Consider the following 26387-nt stretch of genomic DNA (forward strand, 5'->3'; position numbering starts at 1 on the left):
AGTGTCCTATCTCCTATATAAATAAAGAGGCTGTCACCACATTATAAGTGTCCTATCTCCTATATAAGTAAAGAGGCTCTGTCACCACATTATAAGTGCCCTATCTCCTATATAAGTAAAGAGGCTCTGTCACCACATTATAAGTGTCCTATCTCCTATATAAGTAAAGAGGCTCTGTCACCACATTATAAGTGCCCTATCTCCTATATAAGTAAAGAGACTCTGTCACCACATTATAAGTGTCCTATCTCCTATATAAGTAAAGAGACTGTCACCACATTATAAGTGTCCTATCTCCTATATAAGTAAAGAGGCTCTGTCACCACATTATAAGTGTCCTATCTCCTATATAAGTAATGAGACTCTGTCACCACATTATAAGTGTCCTATCTCCCATATAAGTAAAGAGACTCTGTCACCACATTATAAGTGTCCTATCTCCTATATAAGTAAAGAGACTCTGTCACCACATTATAAGTGCCCTATCTCCTATATAAGTAAAGAGGCTCTGTCACCACATTATAAGTGCCCTATCTCCTATATAAGTAAAGAGACTCTGTCACCACATTATAAGTGTCCTATCTCCTATATAAGTAAAGAGGCTCTGTCACCACATTATAAGTGTCCTGTTTCCTATATAAGTAAAGAGACTCTGTCACCACATTATAAGTGCCCTATCTCCTATATAAGTAAAGAGGCTGTCACCACATTATAAGTGTCCTATTTCCTATATAAGTAAAGAGGCTCTGTCACCACATTATAAGTGCCCTATCTCCTATATAAGTAAAGAGGCTGTCACCACATTATAAGTGCCCTATCTCCTATATAAGTAAAGAGGCTCTGTCACCACATTATAAGTGTCCTATCTCCTATATAAGTAAAGAGGCTGTCACCACATTATAAGTGCCCTATCTCCTATATAAGTAAAGAGGCTCTGTCACCACATTATAAGTGTCCTATCTCCTATATAAGTAATTAGACTCTGTCACCACATTATAAGTGTCCTATCTCCTATATAAGTAAAGAGGCTGTCACCACATTATAAGTGTCCTATCTCCTATATAAGTAAAGAGACTCTGTCACCACATTATAAGTGCCCTGTCTCCTATATAAGTAAAGAGGCTCTGTCACCACATTATAAGTGTCCTATCTCCTATATAAGTAAAGAGGCTCTGTCACCACATTATAAGTGTCCTATCTCCTATATAAGTAAAGAGGCTGTCACCACATTATAAGTGTCCTATCTCCTATATAAGTAAAGAGGCTCTGTCACCACACTATAAGTGCCCTATCTCCTATATAAGTAAAGAGGCTCTGTCACCACATTATAAGTGTCCTATCTCCTATATAAGTAAAGAGGCTCTGTCACCACATTATAAGTGTCCTATCTCCTATATAAGTAAAGAGGCTCTGTCACCACATTATAAGTGCCCTGTCTCCTATATAAGTAAAGAGGCTCTGTCACCACATTATAAGTGTCCTATCTCCTATATAAGTAAAGAGGCTCTGTCACCACATTATAAGTGTCCTATCTCCTATATAAGTAAAGAGGCTGTCACCACATTATAAGTGCCCTATCTCCTATATAAGTAATGAGGCTCTGTCACCACATTATAAGTGCCCTATCTCCTATATAAGTAAAGGGGCTCTGTCACCACATTATAAGTGTCCTATCTCCTATATAAGTAAAGAGGCTCTGTCACCACACTATAAGTGCCCTATCTCCTATATAAGTAAAGAGGCTCTGTCACCACATTATAAGTGTCCTATCTCCTATATAAGTAAAGAGGCTGTCACCACATTATAAGTGTCCTATCTCCTATATAAGTAAAGAGGCTGTCACCACATTATAAGTGCCCTATCTCCTATATAAGTAAAGAGGCTCTGTCACCACATTATAAGTGCCCTATCTTCTATATAAGTAAAGAGGCTCTGTCACCACATTATAAGTGTCCTATCTCCTATATAAGTAATGAGGCTCTGTCACTACATTATAAGTGCCCTATCTCCTATATAAGTAAAGAGGCTCTGTCACCACATTATAAGTGCCCTATCTCCTATATAAGTAAAGAGACTCTGTCACCACATTATAAGTGTCCTATCTCCTATATAAGTAAAGAGGCTCTGTCACCACATTATAAGTGTCCTATCTCCTATATAAGTAAAGAGGCTGTCACCACATTATAAGTGTACTATCTCTTATATAAGTAAAGAGACTCTGTCACCACATTATAAGTGCCCTATCTCCTATATAAGTAAAGAGACTGTCACCACATTATAAGTGCCCTATCTCCTATATAAGTAAAGAGGCTCTGTCACCACATTATAAGTGTCCTATCTCCTATATAAGTAAAGAGACTCTGTCACCACATTATAAGTGCCCTATCTCCTATATAAGTAAAGAGGCTCTGTCACCACATTATAAGTGCCCTATCTCCTATATAAGTAAAGAGGCTCTGTCACCACATTATAAGTGTCCTATCTCCTATATAAGTAAAGAGGCTCTGTCACCACATTATAAGTGTCCTATCTCCTATATAAGTAAAGAGGCTGTCACCACATTATAACTGCCCTATCTCCTATATAAGTAAAGAGGCTCTGTCACCACATTATAAGTGTCCTATCTCCTATATAAGTAAAGAGGCTGTCACCACATTATAAGTGCCCTATCTCCTATATAAGTAAAGCGGCTGTCACCACATTATAAGTGCCCTATCTCCTATATAAGTAAAGAGACTCTGTCACCACATTATAAGTGTCCTATCTCCTATATAAGTAAAGAGGCTGTCACCACATTATAAGTGCCCTATCTCCTATATAAGTAAAGCGGCTGTCACCACATTATAAGTGCCCTATCTCCTATATAAGTAAAGAGGCTCTGTCACCACATTATAAGTGCCCTATCTCCTATATAAGTAAAGAGGCTCTGTCACCACATTATAAGTGTCCTATCTCCTATATAAGTAAAGAGGCTCTGTCACCACATTATAAGTGTCCTATCTCCTATATAAGTAAAGAGGCTCTGTCACCACATTATAAGTGTCCTATCTCCTATATAAGTAAAGAGACACTGTCACCACATTATAAGTGTCCTATCTCCTATATAAGTAAAGAGGCTCTGTCACCACATTATAAGTGTCCTATCTCCTATATAAGTAAAGAGGCTCTGTCACCACATTATAAGTGTCCTATCTCCTATATAAGTAAAGAGACACTGTCACCACATTATAAGTGCCCTATCTCCTATATAAGTAAAGAGGTTCTGTCACCACATTATAAGTGCCCTATCTCCTATATAAGTAAAGAGGCTCTGTCACCACATTATAAGTGCCCTATCTCTTATATAAGTAAAGAGACTCTGTCACCACATTATAAGTGTCCTATCTCCTATATAAGTAAAGAGGCTCTGTCACCACATTATAAGTGTCCTATCTCCTATATAAGTAAAGAGGCTCTGTCACCACATTATAAGTGCCCTATCTCCTATATAAGTAAAGAGGCTCTGTCACCACATTATAAGTGTCCTATCTCCTATATAAGTAAAGAGGCTCTGTCACCACATTATAAGTGTCCTATCTCCTATATAAGTAAAGAGACTGTCACCACATTATAAGTGCCCTATCTCCTATATAAGTAAAGAGGCTCTGTCACCACATTATAAGTGCCCTATCTCTTATATAAGTAAAGAGGCTCTGTCACCACATTATAAGTGCCCTATCTCCTATATAAGTAAAGAGGCTCTGTCACCACATTATAAGTGCCCTATCTCTTATATAAGTAAAGAGACTCTGTCACCACATTATAAGTGCCCTATCTCCTATATAAGTAAAGAGGCTCTGTCACCACATTATAAGTGCCCTATCTCCTATATAAGTAAAGAGGCTCTGTCACCACATTATAAGTGCCCTATCTCTTATATAAGTAAAGAGACTCTGTCACCACATTATAAATGCCCTATCTCCTATATAAGTAAAGAGGCTCTGTCACCACATTATAAGTGTCCTATCTCCTATATAAGTAAAGAGGCTCTGTCACCACATTATAAGTGCCCTATCTTCTATATAAGTAAAGAGGCTCTGTCACCACATTATAAGTGTCCTATCTCCTATATAAGTAAAGAGGCTCTGTCACCACATTATAAGTGCCCTATCTCCTATATAAGTAAAGAGGCTCTGTCATCACATTATAAGTGTCCTATCTCCTATATAAGTAAAGAGGCTCTGTCACCACATTATAAGTGTCCTATCTCCTATATAAGTAATGAGGCTCTGTCACCACATTATAAGTGTCCTATCTCCTATATAAGTAAAGAGACTCTGTCACCACATTATAAGTGTCCTATCTCCTATATAAGTAATGAGACTCTGTCACCACATTATAAGTGCCCTATCTCCTACATGATGTGATCGGCGCTGTAATGTCGGTGACAGTAATGCTTTTTATTTAGAAAACGTTCTATATTTACCACGTTAGGAGCGATTTTAGCTTTATGCTAATAAGTTTCTTAATGCCCAACTGGGCGTGTTTTTCCATTAGACCAAGTGGGCGTTGTAAAGAGGAGTGTATGACGCTGACCAATCAGCATCATGCACTTCTCTCCATTCATTTAGTCACCGCATAGTAAGGGTATGTTCACACAGCTTATTTACGGACGTAATTCGGGCGTTTTCCGCCTCGATTTACATCCGAAAATGCGGCTCGATAGCATCGGCAAACATCTGCCCATTGAAAGCAATGGGTTTTACGTTGGTCTATTCCCACGAGGCGTAAATTTACGCGTCGCTGTCAAAAGATGGCGCGTAAATAGACGCCCGCGTCAAAGAAGTGCCTGTCACTTCTTCAGACGTAAATGAAGCCGTTTTCCATTGACTCCATGGAAAAACAGCTTCATTTACGTCCGTAATTGACGCCGCGAAAAAGCGCCTCAACATGCCATGTCGGCTGAAATTACGGAGCTGTTTTCTCCTGAAAATAGCCCCGTAATTTCAGCCGTTACGGACACTGCCGTGTGAACATACCCTAACACTGCGTTGTTCACTATGTGCTGTCTTAGGCTATGTTCACACGGGGTATTTTGCAGAGTTTTTTTACGCAGAAACCGCGTCGCAAAACTCGGCAAAAACGGCCCGAGAACGCCTCCCATTGATTTCAATGGGAGGCGTCGACGTCTTTTTCCCGCGAGCAGTAAAACTGCCTCGCGGGAAAAAGAAGCGACATGCCCTATCTTCGGGCGCTTCCGCCTCTGACCTCCCATTGACTTCAATGGGAGGCAGGAGAAAGCGTATTTCTCGCTGTTTTATGCCCGCGGCGCTCAATGGCCGCGGGCGAAAAACGGCACGATAATCGCCGCGAAAATCGGCGTGCAGGGAGAGGAATATCTGCCTCAAAGTTCCAAACGGAATTTTGAGGCAGATATTCCTCCCCCAAAATACTCCGTGTGAACATAGCCTGTTTAGACAGCCCAGCCAGGAAGGGATGTCTATTCACAATCCCGACACTTCGTTAACGTATCTGTGGTACTTACAGCAGAGCAAGCGTAATCTCCCTGTAACCTGTGATTTATAGCGAGATCTCGCTATTTAAGTAATAGTACGTCCTGGTAAAAACTGCCATTCCGCCCCCATCCCTTCTGTGAGCAATGACAACTGCTGTCACAAACAGCAGTTGTCACATCTCCTTCCCCAGGGTCCCCGCCGATTAACTCCTTAGAAGCCGCGTTCAATAGCGTTTGCGGCTTCTAAGTGGTTAGAACACAATCGACGGCCCCGCAAAGTGATTACATATGCCCTGATGTACTCCGCATAGTTTACATATATCCTGATGTACTCCTCACAGATTACATATACCCTGATGTACTCCGCACAGATTACATATACCCTGATGTACTCCTCACAGATTACATATACCCTGATGTACCCCGCTCAGATTACATATACCCTGATGTACTCCTCACAGATTACATATACCCTGATGTACTCCTCACAGTTTACATATATCCTGATGTACTCCTCACATATTACATATACCCTGATGTACTCCTCACAGATTACATATACCCTGATGTACTCCTCACATATTCCATATACCCTGATGTACTCCTCACATATTACATATACCCTGATGTACTCCTCACAGATTACATATACCCTGATGTACTCCTCACAGATTACATATACCCTGATGTACTCCTCACATATTACATATACCCTGATGTACTCCTCACATATTACATATATCCTGATGTACTCCTCACAGATTACATATACACTGATGTACTCCTCACAGATTACATATACCCTGATGTACTCCTCACAGATTACATATACCCTGATGTACTCCACACAGATTACATATATCCTGATGTACTCCTCATTGATTACATATACTCTGATGTACTCCTCACATATTACATATACCCTGATGTACTCCTCAGATTACATATACCCTGATGTACTCCTCACATATTACATACACCCTGATGTACTCCTCACAGATTACATATACCCTGATGTACTCCTCACATATTACATATACCCTGATGTACTCCTCACATATTACATATACCCTGATGTACTCCTCACATCTTACATATACCCTGATGTACTCCACACAAATTACATATACCCTGATGTACTCCTCACAGATTACATATACCCTGATGTACTCCTCACACCTTACATATACCCTGATGTACTCCTCACAGCTTACATATACCCTGATGTACTCCTCACAGCTTACATATACCCTGATGTACTCAACCCAGTTTACATATACCCTGATGTACTCCTCACAGATTACATATATCCTGATGTACTCCTCACAGATGACATATATCCTGATGTACTCCTCACAGTTTACATATACCCTGATGTACTCCTCACAGATTACATATACCCTGATGTACTCTTCACAGATTACATATACCCTGATGTACTACTCACAGATTACATATACCCTGATGTACTCCTCACAATTTACATATACCCTGATGTACTCATCACAGCTTACATATACCCTGATGTACTCCTCACAGATTACATATATCCTGATGTACTCCTCACAGATTGCATATATCCTGATGTACTCCTTACATATACCCTGATGTACTCCTCACATATTACATATACCCTGATGTACTCCTCACAGATTACATATACACTGATGTACTCCTCACATATTACATATACCCTGATGTACTCCTCACATATTACATATATCCTGATGTACTCCTCACAGATTACATATACCTTGATGTACTCCTCACATATTACATATACCCTGATGTACTCCTCACATATTACATATACCTTGATGTACTCCTCACATATTACATATACCCTGATGTACTCCTCACATATTACATATACCCTGATGTACTCCTCACATATTACATATATCCTGATGTACTCCTCACAGATTACATATATCCTGATGTACTCCTCACAGTTTACATATACCCTGATGTACTCCTCACAGATTACATATACCCTGATGTACTCCTCACAGATTACATATACCCTGATGTACTACTCACAGATTACATATACCCTGATGTACTCCTCACAATTTACATATACCCTGATGTACTCATCACAGCTTACATATACCCTGATGTACTCCTCACAGATTACATATACCCTGATGTACTCTTCACAGATTACATATACCCTGATGTACTACTCACAGATTACATATACCCTGATGTACTCCTCACAATTTACATATACCCTGATGTACTCATCACAGCTTACATATACCCTGATGTACTCCTCACAGATTACATATATCCTGATGTACTCCTCACAGATTGCATATATCCTGATGTACTCCTTACATATACCCTGATGTACTCCTCACATATTACATATACCCTGATGTACTCCTCACAGATTACATATACACTGATGTACTCCTCACATATTACATATACCCTGATGTACTCCTCACAGATTACATATACCCTGATGTACTCCTCACATATTACATATACCCTGATGTACTCCTCACAGATTACATATATCCTGATGTACTCCTCACATATTACATATATCCTGATGTACTCCTCACAGATTACATACACCTTGATGTACTCCTCACATATTACATATACCCTGATGTACTCCTCACATATTACATATACCTTGATGTACTCCTCACATATTACATATACCCTGATGTACTCCTCACATATTACATATACCCTGATGTACTCCTCACATATTACATATATCCTGATGTACTCCTCACAGATTACATATATCCTGATGTACTCCTCACAGTTTACATATACCCTGATGTACTCCTCACAGATTACATATACCCTGATGTACTCCTCACAGATTACATATACCCTGATGTACTACTCACAGATTACATATACCCTGATGTACTCCTCACAATTTACATATACCCTGATGTACTCCTCCCAGCTTACATATACCCTGATGTACTCCTCACAGATTACATATATCCTGATGTACTACTCACAGATTGCATATATCCTGATGTACTCCTTACATATACCCTGATGTACTCCTCACATATTACATATACCCTGATGTACTCCTCACAGATTACATATACACTGATGTACTCCTCACAGATTACATATACCCTGATGTACTCCTCACAGATTACATATACCCTGATGTACTCCACACAGATTACATATATCCTGATGTACTCCTCATTGATTACATATACTCTGATGTACTCCTCACATATTACATATACCCTGATGTACTCCTCAGATTACATATACCCTGATGTACTCCTCACATATTACATATACCCTGATGTACTCCTCACAGATTACATATACCCTGATGTACTCCTCACATATTACATATACCCTGATGTACTCCTCACATCTTACATATACCCTGATGTACTCCACACAAATTACATATACCCTGATGTACTCCTCACAGATTACATATACCCTGATGTACTCCTCACAGATTACATATACCCTGATGTTCTCCTCACATCTTACATATATCCTGATGTACTCCTCACAATTTACATATACCCTGATGTACTCCTCACAGATTACATATACCCTGATGTACTCCGCACAGATTACATATATCCTGATGTACTCCTCACAGATTGCATATATCCTGATGTACTCCTTACATATACCCTGATTTACTCCTCACATATTACATATACCCTGATGTACTCCTCACAGATTACATATACACTGATGTACTCCTCACAGATTACATATACCCTGATGTACTCCTCACAGATTACATATACCCTGATGTACTCCACACAGATTACATATATCCTGATGTACTCCTCACAGATTACATATACCCTGATGTACTACTCACAGATTACATATACCCTGATGTACTCCTCACAATTTACATATACCCTAATGTACTCCTCACAGCTTACATATACCCTGATGTACTCCTCACAGATTACATATATCCTGATGTACTCCTCACAGATTGCATATATCCTGATGTACTCCTTACATATACCCTGATGTACTCCTCACATATTACATAAACCCTGATGTACTCCTCACAGATTACATATACACTGATGTACTCCTCACAGATTACATATACCCTGATGTACTCCTCACAGATTACATATACCCTGATGTACTCCACACAGATTACATATATCTTGATGTACTCCTCATTGATTACATATACTCTGATGTACTCCTCACATATTACATATACCCTGATGTACTCCTCAGATTACATATACCCTGATGTACTCCTCACATATTACATATACCCTGATGTACTCCTCACAGATTACATATACCCTGATGTACTCCTCACATATTACATATACCCTGATGTACTCCTCACATCTTACATATACCCTGATGTACTCCACACAAATTACATATACACTGATGTACTACTCACATATTACATATACCCTGATGTTCTCCTCACATTTTACATATATCCTGATGTACTACTCACAGATTACATATACCCTGATGTACTACTCACAGATTACATATATCCTGATGTACTCCTCACATATTACATATATCCTGATGTACTCCTCACATATTACATATACCCTGATGTACCCCTCACATATTACATATACCCTGATGTACCCCTCACAGATTACATATACCCTGATGTACTCCTCACAGATTACATATACCCTGATGTACTCCTCACATATTACATATACCCTGATGTACTCCTCACAGATTACATATACCCTGATGTACACCTCACATATTACATATACCCTGATGTACTCCTCACATTTTACATATAACCTGATATACTCCTCACAGATTACATATACCCAGATGTACTCCTCACATATTACATATACCCTGATGTACTCCTCACATCTTACATATACCCTGATGTACTACTAACAGATTACATATACCCTGATGTACTCCTCACAGATTACACATACCCTGATGTACTCCTCACAGATTACATATACCCTGATGTACTCCTCAGATTACATATATCCTGATGTACTCCTCACATATTACATATACCCTGATGTACTCCTCACACCTTACATATACCCTGATGTACTCCTCACAGCTTACATATACCCTGATGTACTCCTCACACCTTATATATACCCTGATGTACTCAACCCAGTTTACATATACCCTGATGTACTCCTCACATATTACATATATCCTGATGTACTCCTCACAGATTACATATATCCTGATGTACTCCTCACAGTTTACATATACCCTGATGTACTCCTCACAGATTACATATACCCTGATGTACTCCTCACAGATTACATATACCCTGATGTACTACTCACAGATTACATATACCCTGATGTACTCCTCACAATTTACAAATACCCTGATGTAATCCTCATAGATAACATATATCCTGATGTACTCCTCACAGTTTACATATACCCTGATGTACTTGTCACAGATTACATTTACCCTGATGTACTCCTCACATACTACATATACCCTGATATACTCCGCACAGCTTACATATACCCTGATGTACTCCTCACAGTTTACATATACCCTGATGTACTCCTCACAGATTACATATATCCTGATGTACTCCGCCCATCTTACATATACCCTGATGTACTCCGCACAGCTTACATATACCCTGATGTACTCTGTCCAGCTTACATATACCCTGATGTACTCCGCTCAGATTACATATACTCTAATGTACTACGCAGATTACATATCCTGATGTACTCCGCCCAGTTTACATATACCCTGATGTACTCAGCACAGATTACATATATCCTGATGTACTCCTCACAGTTTACATATACTCTGATGTACTCCGTCCTGCTTACATATACCCTGATGTACTCCGCTCAGATTACATATACCCTGATGTACTCCTCACGGCTTACATATACCCTGATGTACTCAACCCAGCTTACATATACCCTGATGTACTCCTCACGTATTACATATATCCTGATGTACTCCTCACAGATTACATATATCCTGATGTACTCCTCACAGATTACATATATCCTGATGTACTCCTCACAATTTACAAATACCCTGATGTACTTTTCACAGATTACATATACCCGGATGTAATCCTCATAGATAACATATCTCCTGATGTACTCCTCACAGTTTACATATACCCTGATGTACTCGTCACAGATTACATATACCCTGATGTACTCCTCATAGATAACATATATCCTGATGTACTCCTCACATATTACATATACCCTGATATACTCCGCACAGCTTACATATACCCTGATGTACTCCACACAGTTTACATATACCCTGATGTACTCCTCACAGATTACATATATCCTGATGTACTCCGCCCATTTTACATATACCCTGATGTACTCCGCACAGTTTACATATACCCTGATGTACTCCGCTCAGATTACATATACCCTAATGTACTACGCAGATTACATATCCTGATGTACTCCGCCCAGTTTACATATACCCTGATGTACTCAGCACAGATTACATATAGCCTGATGGGCTCCTCACATATTACATATACCCTGATGTACTCCTCACATATTACATATACCCTGATGTACTCCTCACAGATTACATATATCCTGATGAACTCCTCACAGATTACATATACCCTAATGTACTCCTCACATATTACATATACCCTGATATACTCCTCACATCTTACATATAGCCTGATGTACTCCTCACATATTACATATACACTGATGTACTCCTCACAGATTACATATACCCTAATGTACGCCTCACAGATAACATATACCCTAATGTACTCCTCCCATTTTACATATATCCTGATGTACTCCTCACATATTACATATACCCTGATGTACTCCTCACAGATTACATATATCCTGATGTACTCCTCACATATTACATATACCCTGATGTACTCCTCACAGATTACATATTCCCTGATATACTCCTCACATATTACATATACCCTGATGTGCTCCTCACATACTACATATACCCTGATATACTCCGCACAGCTTACATATACCCTGATGTACTCCTCACAGTTTACATATACCCTGATGTACTCCTCACAGATTACATATATCCTGATGTACTCCGCCCATCTTACATATACCCTGATGTACTCCGCACAGCTTACATATACCCTGATGTACTCTGTCCAGCTTACATATACCCTGATGTACTCCGCTCAGATTACATATACTCTAATGTACTACGCAGATTACATATCCTGATGTACTCCGCCCAGTTTACATATACCCTGATGTACTCAGCACAGATTACATATATCCTGATGTACTCCTCACAGTTTACATATACTCTGATGTACTCCGTCCTGCTTACATATACCCTGATGTACTCCGCTCAGATTACATATACCCTGATGTACTCCTCACGGCTTACATATACCCTGATGTACTCAACCCAGCTTACATATACCCTGATGTACTCCTCACGTATTACATATATCCTGATGTACTCCTCACAGATTACATATATCCTGATGTACTCCTCACAGATTACATATATCCTGATGTACTCCTCACAATTTACAAATACCCTGATGTACTTTTCACAGATTACATATACCCGGATGTAATCCTCATAGATAACATATCTCCTGATGTACTCCTCACAGTTTACATATACCCTGATGTACTCGTCACAGATTACATATACCCTGATGTACTCCTCATAGATAACATATATCCTGATGTACTCCTCACATATTACATATACCCTGATATACTCCGCACAGCTTACATATACCCTGATGTACTCCACACAGTTTACATATACCCTGATGTACTCCTCACAGATTACATATATCCTGATGTACTCCGCCCATTTTACATATACCCTGATGTACTCCGCACAGTTTACATATACCCTGATGTACTCCGCTCAGATTACATATACCCTAATGTACTACGCAGATTACATATCCTGATGTACTCCGCCCAGTTTACATATACCCTGATGTACTCAGCACAGATTACATATAGCCTGATGGGCTCCTCACATATTACATATACCCTGATGTACTCCTCACATATTACATATACCCTGATGTACTCCTCACAGATTACATATATCCTGATGTACTCCTCACAGATTACATATACCCTAATGTACTCCTCACATATTACATATACCCTGATATACTCCTCACATCTTACATATAGCCTGATGTACTCCTCACATATTACATATACACTGATGTACTCCTCACAGATTACATATACCCTAATGTACGCCTCACAGATAACATATACCCTAATGTACTCCTCCCATTTTACATATATCCTGATGTACTCCTCACATATTACATATACCCTGATGTACTCCTCACAGATTACATATATCCTGATGTACTCCTCACATATTACATATACCCTGATGTACTCCTCACAGATTACATATTCCCTGATATACTCCTCACATATTACATATACCCTGATGTGCTCCTCACATATTACATATACCCTGATGTACTCCTCCCATATTACATATACCCTGATGTACTCCTCACATATTACATATACCCTGATGTACTCCTCACAGATTACATATACCCTGATGTACTCCTCACAGATTACATATACCCTGATGTACTCCTCACATATTACATATACCCTGATGTACTCCTCACATATTACATATACCCTGATGTATTCCTCACAGATTACATATACCCTGATGTACTCCTCACATATTACATATATCCTGATGTACTCCTCACATATTACATATAACCTGATGTACTCCTCACAGATTACATATACCCTGATGTGCTCCTCACATATTACATATATCCTGATGTACTCCTCACATATTACATATATCCTGATGTACTCCTCACATCTTACATATACCCTGATGTACTCCTCACATATTACATATACCCTGATGTGCTCCTCACATCGTACTCCTCACATATTACATATATCCTGATGTACTCCTCACAGATTACATATACCCTGATGTACTCCTCACATATTACATATACCCTGATGTACTCCTCACAGATTACATATACCCTGATGTACTCCTCACATATTACATATACCCTGATGTACTCCTCACATATTACATATACCCTGATGTACTCCTCATATATTACATATACACTGATGTACTCCTCACAGATTACATATACCCTAAAGTACTCCTCACAGATAACATATACCCTAATGTACTCCTCCCATTTTACATATATCCTGATGTACTCCTCACATATTACATATACCCTGATGTACTCCTCACAGATTACATATATCCTGATGTACTCCTCACATATTACATATACCCTGATGTATTCCTCACATATTACATATATCCTGATGTACTCCTCACATATTACATATACCCTGATGTATTCCTCACATATTACATATATCCTGATGTACTCCTCACAGATTACATATTCCCTGATATACTCCTCACATATTACATATACCCTGATGTGCTCCTCACATATTACATATACCCTGATGTACTCCTCACAGCTTACATATACCCTGATGTACTCCTCACATATTACATATACCCTGATGTACTCCTCACATCTTACATATACCCTGATGTACTCCGCACAGCTTACATATACCCTGATGTACTCCTCACATATTACATATACCCTGATGTACTCCTCACATATTACATATACCCTGATGTACTCCTCCCATATTACATATACCCTGATGTACTCCTCACATCTTACATATACCCTGATGTACTCCGCACAGCTTACATATACCCTGATGTACTCCGCACAGCTTACATATACCCTGATGTACTCCTCACATATTACATATACCCTGATGTACTCCTCACATATTACATATACCCTGATGTACTCCTCCCATATTACATATACCCTGATGTACTCCTCACATATTACATATACCCTGATGTACTCCTCCCATATTACATATACCCTGATGTACTCCTCACATATTACATATACCCTGATGTACTCCTCACAGATTACATATACCCTGATGTACTCCTCACATATTACATATACCCTGATGTACTCCTCACAGATTACATATACCCTGATGTACTCCTCACAGATTACATATACCCTGATGTACTCCTCACAGATTACATATACCCTGATGTACTCCTCACAGATTACATATACCCTGATGTACTCCTCACAGATTACATATACCCTGATGTACTCCTCACAGATTACATATACCCTGATGTACTCCTCACATATTCCATATACCCTGATGTACTCCTCACAGATTACATATACCCTGATGTACTCCTTGTTATCGTTTCTTTCTTTTTAAATATAAATAAATTTTGAGCTAAAACGACTTTATTTCCACTGCTCAATTCTAATACAATCGATGTAACACCTGTGGTGTCAAAATGCTCACTGCAGCCCTAAATGCTCGCCCTGAGGGGTGTAGAATCCAAAATGGGGTCATTTGGGGAGGGTCTCCATACCTCCGAACACTCCCAGATTCCAGGTGGTGTCCCGATCGGCCGCTGGCATGTCCCGGTGTCAACTGCATCTACGTTCTCAGGACACAGACCAGGGCCAGCGTCCACACATGGTCGAATCGGGCAAATGCCGGGGCCCCCTGCTCTTATAGGGGGGTCCACTCAGCTGACGGCTGCTTTATGCTGCCCAGCTCAATTTCACTTTGCACAAACTGGGGGTCTTTCATATTTGTTCTCCCGTTTCTGCCGCCGCGTGAGTTGCTCCGCAAAGAGTCCAATAAGTCACATGGCACACTAGGGCCACATATGTCATATCACTAAACACTGCAGAATCGGGGTAATAAATATTGAGCTGTGATTCTCTGTTATCATCTGCTGTGTTAGTGAAATAAAGGAATAAAATTATATCTGCAGAATAAGAGAAACATTCGGACATTTCACCCCCACTTTTTATGGGGGGGGGGTAATATATTGTCCCTTGTTGGCATTACTTTATCTGTCCTTCTGTTTTATGTCGTTAGAAAATGTATAAATTTACCAGCAATTGTTTATATTTTCAAGAAAAATTCCAAAAAGCCTCCAGACAGATACAGAGTGATATATTCTGCAGATTATTACACCACTGACCTCTCTACAGATCTGCAGAACATTGCTCTGTCCTCTACTGACAGATACAGAGTGATATATTCTGCAGATTATTACACCACTGACCTCTCTACAGATCTGCAGAACATTGCTCTGTCCTCTCCACCTCCTGACAGATACAGAGTGATATATTCTGCAGATTATTACACCACTGACCTCTCTAGAGACCTGCAGAACATTGCTCTGTCCTCTCCACCTCCTGACAGATACAGAGTGATATATTCTGCAGATTATTACACCACTGACCTCTCTACAGATCTGCAGAACATTGCTCTGTCCTCTACTGATAGATACAGAGTGATATATTCTGCAGATTATTACACCACTGACCTCTCTACAGATCTGCAGAACATTGCTCTGTCCTCTACTGACAGATACATAGTGATATATTCTGCAGAGTATTACACCACTGACCTCTCTACAGATCTGCAGAACATTGCTCTGTCCTCTACTGACAGATACAGAGTGATATATTCTGCAGATTATTACACCACTGACCTCTCTACAGATCTGCAGAACATTGCTCTGTCCTCTACTGACAGATACAGAGTGATATATTCTGCAGATTATTACACCACTGACCTCTCTACAGATCTGCAGAACATTGCTCTGTCCTCTCCACCTCCTGACAGATACAGAGTGATATATTCTGCAGATTATTACACCACTGACCTGTCTACAGATCTGCAGAACATTGCTCTGTCCTCTACTGACAGATACAGAGTGATATATTCTGCAGATTATTACACCACTGACCTCTCTACAGATCTGCAGAACATTGCTCTGTCCTCTACTGACAGATACAGAGTGATATATTCTGCAGATTATTACACCACTGACCTCTCTACAGATCTGCAGAACATTGCTCTGTCCTCTACTGACAGATACAGAGTGATATATTCTGCAGATTATTACACCACTGACCTCTCTACAGATCTGCAGAACATTGCTCTGTCCTCTACTGACAGATACATAGTGATATATTCTGCAGATTATTACACCACTGACCTCTCTAGAGATCTGCAGAACATTGCTCTGTCCTCTACTGACAGATACATAGTGATATATTCTGCAGAGTATTACACCACTGACCTCTCTACAGATCTGCAGAACATTGCTCTGTCCTCTACTGACAGATACAGAGTGATATATTCTGCAGATTATTACACCACTGACCTCTCTACAGATCTGCAGAACATTGCTCTGTCCTCTCCACCTCCTGACAGATACAGAGTGATATATTCTGCAGATTATTACACCACTGACCTGTCTACAGATCTGCAGAACATTGCTCTGTCCTCTACTGACAGATACAGAGTGATATATTCTGCAGATTATTACACCACTGACCTCTCTACAGATCTGCAGAACATTGCTCTGTCCTCTACTGACAGATACAGAGTGATATATTCTGCAGATTATTACACCACTGACCTCTCTACAGATCTGCAGAACATTGCTCTGTCCTCTCCACCTCCTGACAGATACATAGTGATATATTCTGCAGATTATTACACCACTGACCTCTCTACAGATCTGCAGAACATTGCTCTGTCCTCTACTGACAGATACAGTGTGATATATTCTGCAGATTATTACACCACTGACCTCTCTACAGATCTGCAGAACATTGCTCTGTCCTCTACTGACAGATACAGAGTGATATATTCTGCAGATTATTACACCACTGACCTCTCTACAGATCTGCAGAACATTGCTCTGTCCTCTACTGACAGATACAGAGTGATATATTCTGCAGATTATTACACCACTGACCTCTCTACAGATCTGCAGAACATTGCTCTGTCCTCTACTGACAGATACAGAGTGATATATTCTGCAGATTATTACACCACTGACCTCTCTACAGATCTGCAGAACATTGCTCTGTCCTCTACTGACAGATACAGAGTGATATATTCTGCAGATTATTACACCACTGACCTGTCTACAGATCTGCAGAACATTGCTCTGTCCTCTACTGACAGATACATAGTGATATATTCTGCAGATTATTACACCACTGACCTGTCTAGATATCTGCAGAACATTGCTCTGTCCTCTACTGACAGATACATAGTGATATATTCTGCAGATTATTACACCACTGACCTCTCTACAGATCTGCAGAACATTGCTCTGTCCTCTCCACCTCCTGACAGATACATAGTGATATATTCTGCAGATTATTACACCACTGACCTGTCTACAGATCTGCAGAACATTGCTCTGTCCTCTACTGACAGATACAGAGTGATATATTCTGCAGATTATTACACCACTGACCTCTCTAGATATCTGCAGAACATTGCTCTGTCCTCTCCACCTCCTGACAGATACAGAGTGATATATTCTGCAGATTATTGCACCACTGACCTCTCTACAGATCTGCAGAACATTGCTCTGTCCTCTCCACCTCCTGACAGATACATAGTGATATATTCTGCAGAGTATTACACCTATAACCTTCGGACCCCCATAGAACACAGGTTCCCTGGATAAATTCCCCAATCTAGAAATGAAAACACTAAAAATGGTAAAAATAAATCTGTTTATTATAGAATCTGGTAGAATTTCTGTGCGGTTTTCTGTGGCTCCGGCCCTTTAACATGCGATGATCGGTGAGATGAAGAGGGGGAGGGTCCTTCTTCACCCGTGGATATGGCCGCCAGTCCACCCTTACACAGCTCGATCCTGGATCAGAAGAAACCGGAAACGTTTTTCATATTTTTCAAAGTCGGATCCTAGAAAAGGAAAAAATACAAATAAGCAAAAAAATTCACAAAACCTTCACCACAAGGAGAAGATGAAGACGAGCGGAAGACGTCAGACTTACCGGATCTCACGTCTGCTCATCACTGGAGGAGTCTTCATGGGAATTTCTGATGGTTTAGGTGGTAAAGACCACAATATTGGGGTGACAACTGCAAAACAAACCAGAAATTCAGTGTCCAGGCGGCTGTAGAAGAGTCGTGAGGTGAGAAGATCATCAGTGGACGGCACTTACCTCACCTAAAGATGGTAAATGGGCCCCGAGCGGCAGATGGAAATAAGATGGCCGCTATCTCTCCCGGGGGTTGGGGGCCCTGATGGTAAATGGGCCCCAAGTGGCAGATGTTACTAAAATGGCCACTTTCTCTTTCGGGGGTTGGAGGCCCTGATGTTAACCGTAGCCCCCGAAAGGTCGTCCATCTCCACATCAGGAGCTGGAAATTGGCGTCCGCCAACCTCCATCTTCCCATCCTCCATCTCCACGTCCTCTGGAAACTGGCGTCCGCCAGCCTCCATCTTCTCATCCTCCTCCTCCATCTCCACGTCCTCTGGAAACTGGCGTCCGCCAGCCTCCATCTTCTCATCCTCCTCCTCCATCTCCACGTCCTCCGGAAATTGGCGTCCGCCAACCTCCATCTTCTCTACAACACTCATCATTGGAAACATCACCATCCTCCTCTTCTTCATATGAGACACGTCCATGATGAGAGCCAGCAAGAGAAACTGACACCGCGGTCAATGTGTGACCCCAATTTATAAACTTGATGATGTCACAACCTGAGGGCCATTATGTGCAAACGGAACACATGCAGATCACAGGCCCCGCCCTTCACATGACATCACGCTCAGATTCTCTAGAGGACGTCACGCTCAGAGAAATAGAATCTGCCCACATTCTAGATGACATCACAAGAAGCGTATCCCAGTGAACCGTTACAACAGAGCGGCCATTTATAACGTAATATGGTAGAAGAATACAGACAGTCGGGGGTTTTAAATAAAACATTTTTACACCGTTCACTGTGTGAGTCAAATAATGCCATGTTGTAATAGTTCCGGACTTTTACAGATGCAGCGATACCAATTTTATTATTATTTTTTTATTTTTACATTGTGCTTGGGGAAAATGGGAAATGTTTTTTTTTAACTTTAGATTATTTTTTTTTACACACATTTTATTAGTTCCCCTAGGGGACTTGAACCAGTGATCATTAGATCGCTGGTACAATACACTGCAATACATGGATGAGTTACGGAAACAGCGTAACTCGCTGAGCTACGCTGTTTCCGGAACTCCCATAGTAGTGAATGTCAGTTATAGAAGCAGCGTAGCGTGCTACTCTGTAGCCGTAACTACTATTCAGTTCTATGGGAGTTGCGGAAACTGCGTAGCTCAGAGAGTTACGCTGTTTGCGTACCTCGAACATGTAACCAGGAAGTGAAGTGGCCGGAAGACCGCGGAGCCGGGTAAGATGGAATGGGGCTTAGGGGGTCCCGTTCTAGAGATATTACACCTGTGGATATGTCATAAATGTCCTTCGTAGGAAAACCAATATAAATGCTGCGGTCGCTATTGACCACAGTATTTAACTAGTTAAACAGCGCCATCTCTGTTCCTAGCCGGTAGTGCAGCGTGTCAGAAGCTGACACCTGCAGTGTATGGGGCAGGCTCAGCGCGTGAGCCCGCTCCATACATCATCCCCTCCCCCGCCTGATGATGTGCTGGCACATCACGGGTCGGGAAGGGGTTAAGTAAGGAGCGGTCAGGGGGCCCGGCACTGCCGACTATAACACGCAGGGACTTGTTAGCAAGATTTATTCTTGCTAAAAACTGCGCCTTATAGTCCGAAAAATACTTTATATATATATTGATTGTAGATTTTTTCAATTGTATTTTCGGTACATAATTAACCCTTTCATGACCAGGGGTCATTGATGCCCCTGCGTCCAGGTCACATTTTCCGTTTCTGATTTGCACTTCTTTAGACGATAATAACTTTGCAACCGCTTTGAATATCACAACTATTTTAACTTTGATTTTTACAAGACTTATGAGGCTTTCATTTTCTAGATTAGTTTAATTAATTCCATGTTTTACAATTTTATTATGAGCAGAAAAATCACAAAAAAAATTGAAAAATAAACAATTTTGTAATTTTTTAAAATAGATTTACCCGTTATTTATGTGTGTGTGTGCGTATGTTATATATATATATAAATATATACACATATATATATATACACACATACATATATACACATACATACACACATACATATATACACATACATACACACATACATATATACACATACATACACACACACATACATATATACACATACATACATACACATACATACACATACATACATACACATATATACACATACATACACACATACATATATACACATACATACATATATACACATACATATATACACACACATACATATATACACATACATATATACACATACATACACACACATATATACACATATACATATATACACATACATATATACACATACATACACACACATACATATATACACACACATACATATATACACACACATATATACACATACATATATACACATACATACACACATACATATATACACATACATACACACATACATATATACACATACATATATACACATACATATATACACATACATATATACACATACACACACACATATACACACATCCATACACACATATACATATATACACATACATATATACACATACATACACACATACATATATACACATACATACACACATACATATATACACATACATACACACATACATATATACACATACATACACACATACATACACACATACATATATACACATACATACATACACATACATACACATACATACATACACATATATACACATACATACACACATACATATATACACACACACACACACATACATACATACACATACATATATACACACACATACATACATATATACACATACATACACACACATACATATATCCACATACATACACACACATACACATACATACATATATACACATACATATATACACACTGTTGCAGTTCTTTAACCCCTTAACGCTCCATGACCTACTATTAGGTCATGCTAACTGTAGCGTTCGTGCTCAGTGACCTAATAGTAGGTCATGGAGTAAACACGGCGCCGTTCACGCGGGGCGCGTTCATGAGCTGTGATAGCTGCTGTTTCCGACAGCAGGCTATCACAGCTCAATGTGCCGGGACCGATCGCGGAGCTTCCCCGCCGATTAACCCCTCAGAAGCCACGTTCAATAGCGATCGCGGCTTCTTAGGGGTTAATCCGCCATCGCCGGCCTGCTACACGATAGCGGCCGGCGATGGTGACTATGGCAACCGGACACCAAACAATGGCGTCCGGCTATGCCATAGACGGAAGCCTAGTGGTTCCTGACAACGTCAGGACCCACTATGCTTGCTGTCAGTGAGTAGCTGACAGTTCTAATACACTGCACTACGCATGTAGTGCAGTGTATTAGAATTGCGATCAGGGCCTCCTGCCCTCAAGTCCCCTAGTGGGACAAAGTAATAAAGTTAAAAAATAGTTAAAAAAAGATGTGTAAAAATAAGAAAATAAAAGTTTTAAAAAGTATTAAAAGTAAAAATCCCCCCTTTTCCCTTATCAGTCATTTATTATTAATAAAAATATATAAACAAACAAATAAACTATACATAATTGGTATCGCCGCGTCCGTAACGGCCTGAACTACAAAATGATTTCGTTATTTATCCCGCACGGTGAACGCCGTAAAATAAAATAATAATAGACCGTACCACAATCACAATTGTTTGGTCACTTCACCTCGCAAAAAATTGAAGAAAAAGAGATCAAAAAGTCGCATGTACCGAAAAATGGTCCTGATCGAAACTACAGTTCGTTACGCAAAAAATAAGTCCTCGCACGGCTTTATTGATGGAAAAATAAAGAAGTTCTGGCTCTTAGAATAAGGTAACACAAAAAGTAAATGATTGTTTACAAAACTTATTTTATTGTGCAAACGCCATAATACATAAAAAAAACTATAAACATCTGGTATCGCCGTAATCGTATCGCCCCGCAGAATAAAGTGAATGTCATTTATAGCGCACGGTGAACGCAGTAAAAAAAAAAGAATGAAAAAACAATAGTAGAATTGCTGTTTTTAGTCACCACGCCACCTAAAAATAGAATAAAAACTGATCAAAAAGCCGCATGCACCCCAAGAAAACTACAATGGATTCCTCAAGGGGTCTAGTTTCAAAATTGGGGTCACTTTTGGGGGGTTTCCACTGTTTTGGCACCACAAGACCTCTTCAAACCGGACATGGTGCCTAATAAAAAAGAGGCCTCAAAATCCACTAGGTCTTCCTTTGCTTCGGAGGCCGGTGCTTCAGTCCATTACCGCACTAGGGCCACATGTGGGATATTTCTCAAAACTGCAGAATCTGGGCAATACATTTTGAGTTGCGTTTCTCTGGTAAATCCTTTTGTGTTATAGAAAAAAAATTGCATAAAAAGGATTTTCTGTCAAAAATAAATATGTAAATTTCACCTCTACTTTGCTCTAAATTCCTGTGAAACACCTAAAGGGTTCATAAACTTTCTAAATGCTGTTGTGAATACTTTGAGGGGTCTAGTTTCTAAAATGGGGTGTTTGATGGGGGTTTCTAATATATGGGCCCCTCAAAGCAACTTCAGAAATGAACTGGAACCTAAAAAAATAAATAAATTAGGCAATACTTCGCTTCTTACATTATACTGATAATGAGCCGTGCCCACCCCGAGATGACCCCAGTTTTGACCGTTTGTATAAACGGAGACCCCTATTAGACCGTGCCAGTGCCCGGTTTTCCCAGCATTCACCCCCGAGAATTGTATTTCTATTGATGAGTCCCTGGTACATTTTAAAGGGAGGGTTCAATTCCGCGAGTACCTGCCGGGTAAGAGGGCAACGTATGGCGTGAAGATGTATGAGCTGCGAGAGTGAATCAGGGTATACCTACAGATTTAGGATACATGAAGGAAAGGCCACCCCCAAACCAGACTGCATCCTGGACTACAGTAGGTACTTGGGAGGGATGGACTTGTCAAATCAAGTCCTGAAGCCCTACAGCGCCATGCGGTGTGGTATAAGAAGCTGTTTGTGCACATCATACAGATGGCATTGTACAATGCGTTACGTGCTACGTCGATGTACAGGCCAGACGGGAACTTTCCTGGAATTTCAAGAGGTGGTTATCAAGAAACTAATCTTTAGGGACCAGGAAGGGGGGGCACCCAGTACTTCTGGAAGCGAGGCCACACGCATCGTACCAGGGCAACACTTTCCAGGAGAAGTTCCAAAACCGGTGGAAAGGGAAAGAGTCAAAAGAGGTGCAGAGTCTGCTATAAGAGGGCGATAAGGAGGGACACAATATACCAAAGTGACGCGTGTCCTGAAAAACCAGAGCTCTGTATAAAAGATTGTTTTAAAATTGATCATACATCCCTTGATTTTTAATCTACCCCAGTTTTACTTACCCTGATGCACTCCGCACAGCTTATCCCCCCTCGTCTTTCCCTTCTGAGCCCTGCTGTGTGCCCAGGCAGCTGATAACAGCCACATGTAGGGTACTACCGTACCCAGGAGAACCCACATTACATCTTATGGGGTGTATATCTCCGGTGGCGCATGCTGGGCACACTATATCGGACACTGACATGCCATATATATATATATAAAATTGCAAATCTCACTCTGCACCATCTGCTGCACATTATCTTTTACACAGTACCTGTGGGGTCAAAATGCTCACTACACCTCTAGTCTTAAGGGGTGTCGTTTTTAAAATGGGGTCACTTCTCGGGGGTTTCAACTGTACTGGTGCCTCAGGGGCTTCTGCATACATGACTTAGCACCAGAAAAGCTTCAGTAGGCCAAATGGTGGTCCTTTCCTTCTGATGCCTCACATGGGCCCAAACGTCAGTTTATCACCACAAATTGGGCATTGCCGCACTCAGGACAAATTGGGCAACAAAATGGGGTATTTTATTTCTTGTGAAAATAAGACATTTTCACCCAAAACTACATATTATTGGAAAAAATTAATTTTGTTTGAATTCCCAGTCCAATTCAAATAAGTTCTGTGAAAAAACTATGGGGTCAAAATGGTCACAACACCCATAAATGAATTCCTTGAGGGGTGTAGTTTCCAAAATGGGGTCACTTCTGGTGGGTTTCCATTGCTTTGATACCTCTGGGGCTCTGCAAATGCGACATGGCACCCGAAAACCAATCCAGCAAAATCTGCACTCCAAAGAACACACAGCGCTCCTTCCCTTCTGAGGCCACCCATGGGCCCAAACGGCAGTTTATCACCACAAATGGGGTATTGCTGCATTCAGGACAAATTGGGCAACAAAATGGGGTATTTTGTTCCCTGTGAAAATAAGAAATTTTTATCAAAAATGACATCTTATTGGAAAAAATTTCATTTTTTTAATTTCACAGCCCAATTCAAATATGTGCTGTGTAAAAACTGTGCGGTCAAAATGGTAACAACAACCATAAATTAATTCCTTGAGGGGTGTAGTTTCCGAAATGGGGTCACTTTTTGGGGATTCCTACTGTTTTGGCACCTCAACACCTCTCCAAACCTGGCATGCTGCCTAAAATATATTCTAATAAAAAAGAGGCCTCAAAATGCACTAGGTGCTTCTTTGCTTCTGGGGCTTGTGTTTTAGTCCACGAGCGCACTAGATACACATGTGGGACATTTCTAAAAACTGCAGAATCTGGACAATACATATTTAGTAGTGTTTCTCTGGTAAAACCTTCTTTGTTACAGAAAAAAATTGAATAAAATTGAAATTCAGCTGAAAAAATTAAATTTGCAAATTTCATTTCCACTTTGCTTTAATTCCTGTGAAATGCCTGAAGGGTTAAAAAACTTCTAAATGCTGATTTGAATACTTTGAAGGGTCTAGTTTTTAAAATGGGGTGTT

General features: G+C 40.1%; 1 long non-coding RNA gene across 1 annotated transcript in view; it reads left to right on the plus strand.

Moving 5' to 3' along the window:
• The window catches only part of LOC142717121 (uncharacterized), a 109274-nt gene extending 89844 nt beyond the window's left edge, over nucleotides 1–19430 (plus strand). The window contains exon 4 of the long non-coding RNA XR_012871791.1: nucleotides 19132–19430. This is a non-coding gene — a long non-coding RNA (uncharacterized LOC142717121). The remainder of the gene's footprint in view (nucleotides 1–19131) is intronic.
• The last annotated feature ends 6957 nt before the right edge of the window (nucleotides 19431–26387 follow it).

The sequence above is a fragment of the Rhinoderma darwinii genome, unplaced genomic scaffold (assembly GCF_050947455.1).
Source record: "Rhinoderma darwinii isolate aRhiDar2 unplaced genomic scaffold, aRhiDar2.hap1 Scaffold_454, whole genome shotgun sequence".
Taxonomy (NCBI): Eukaryota; Metazoa; Chordata; class Amphibia; order Anura; family Rhinodermatidae; genus Rhinoderma; species Rhinoderma darwinii.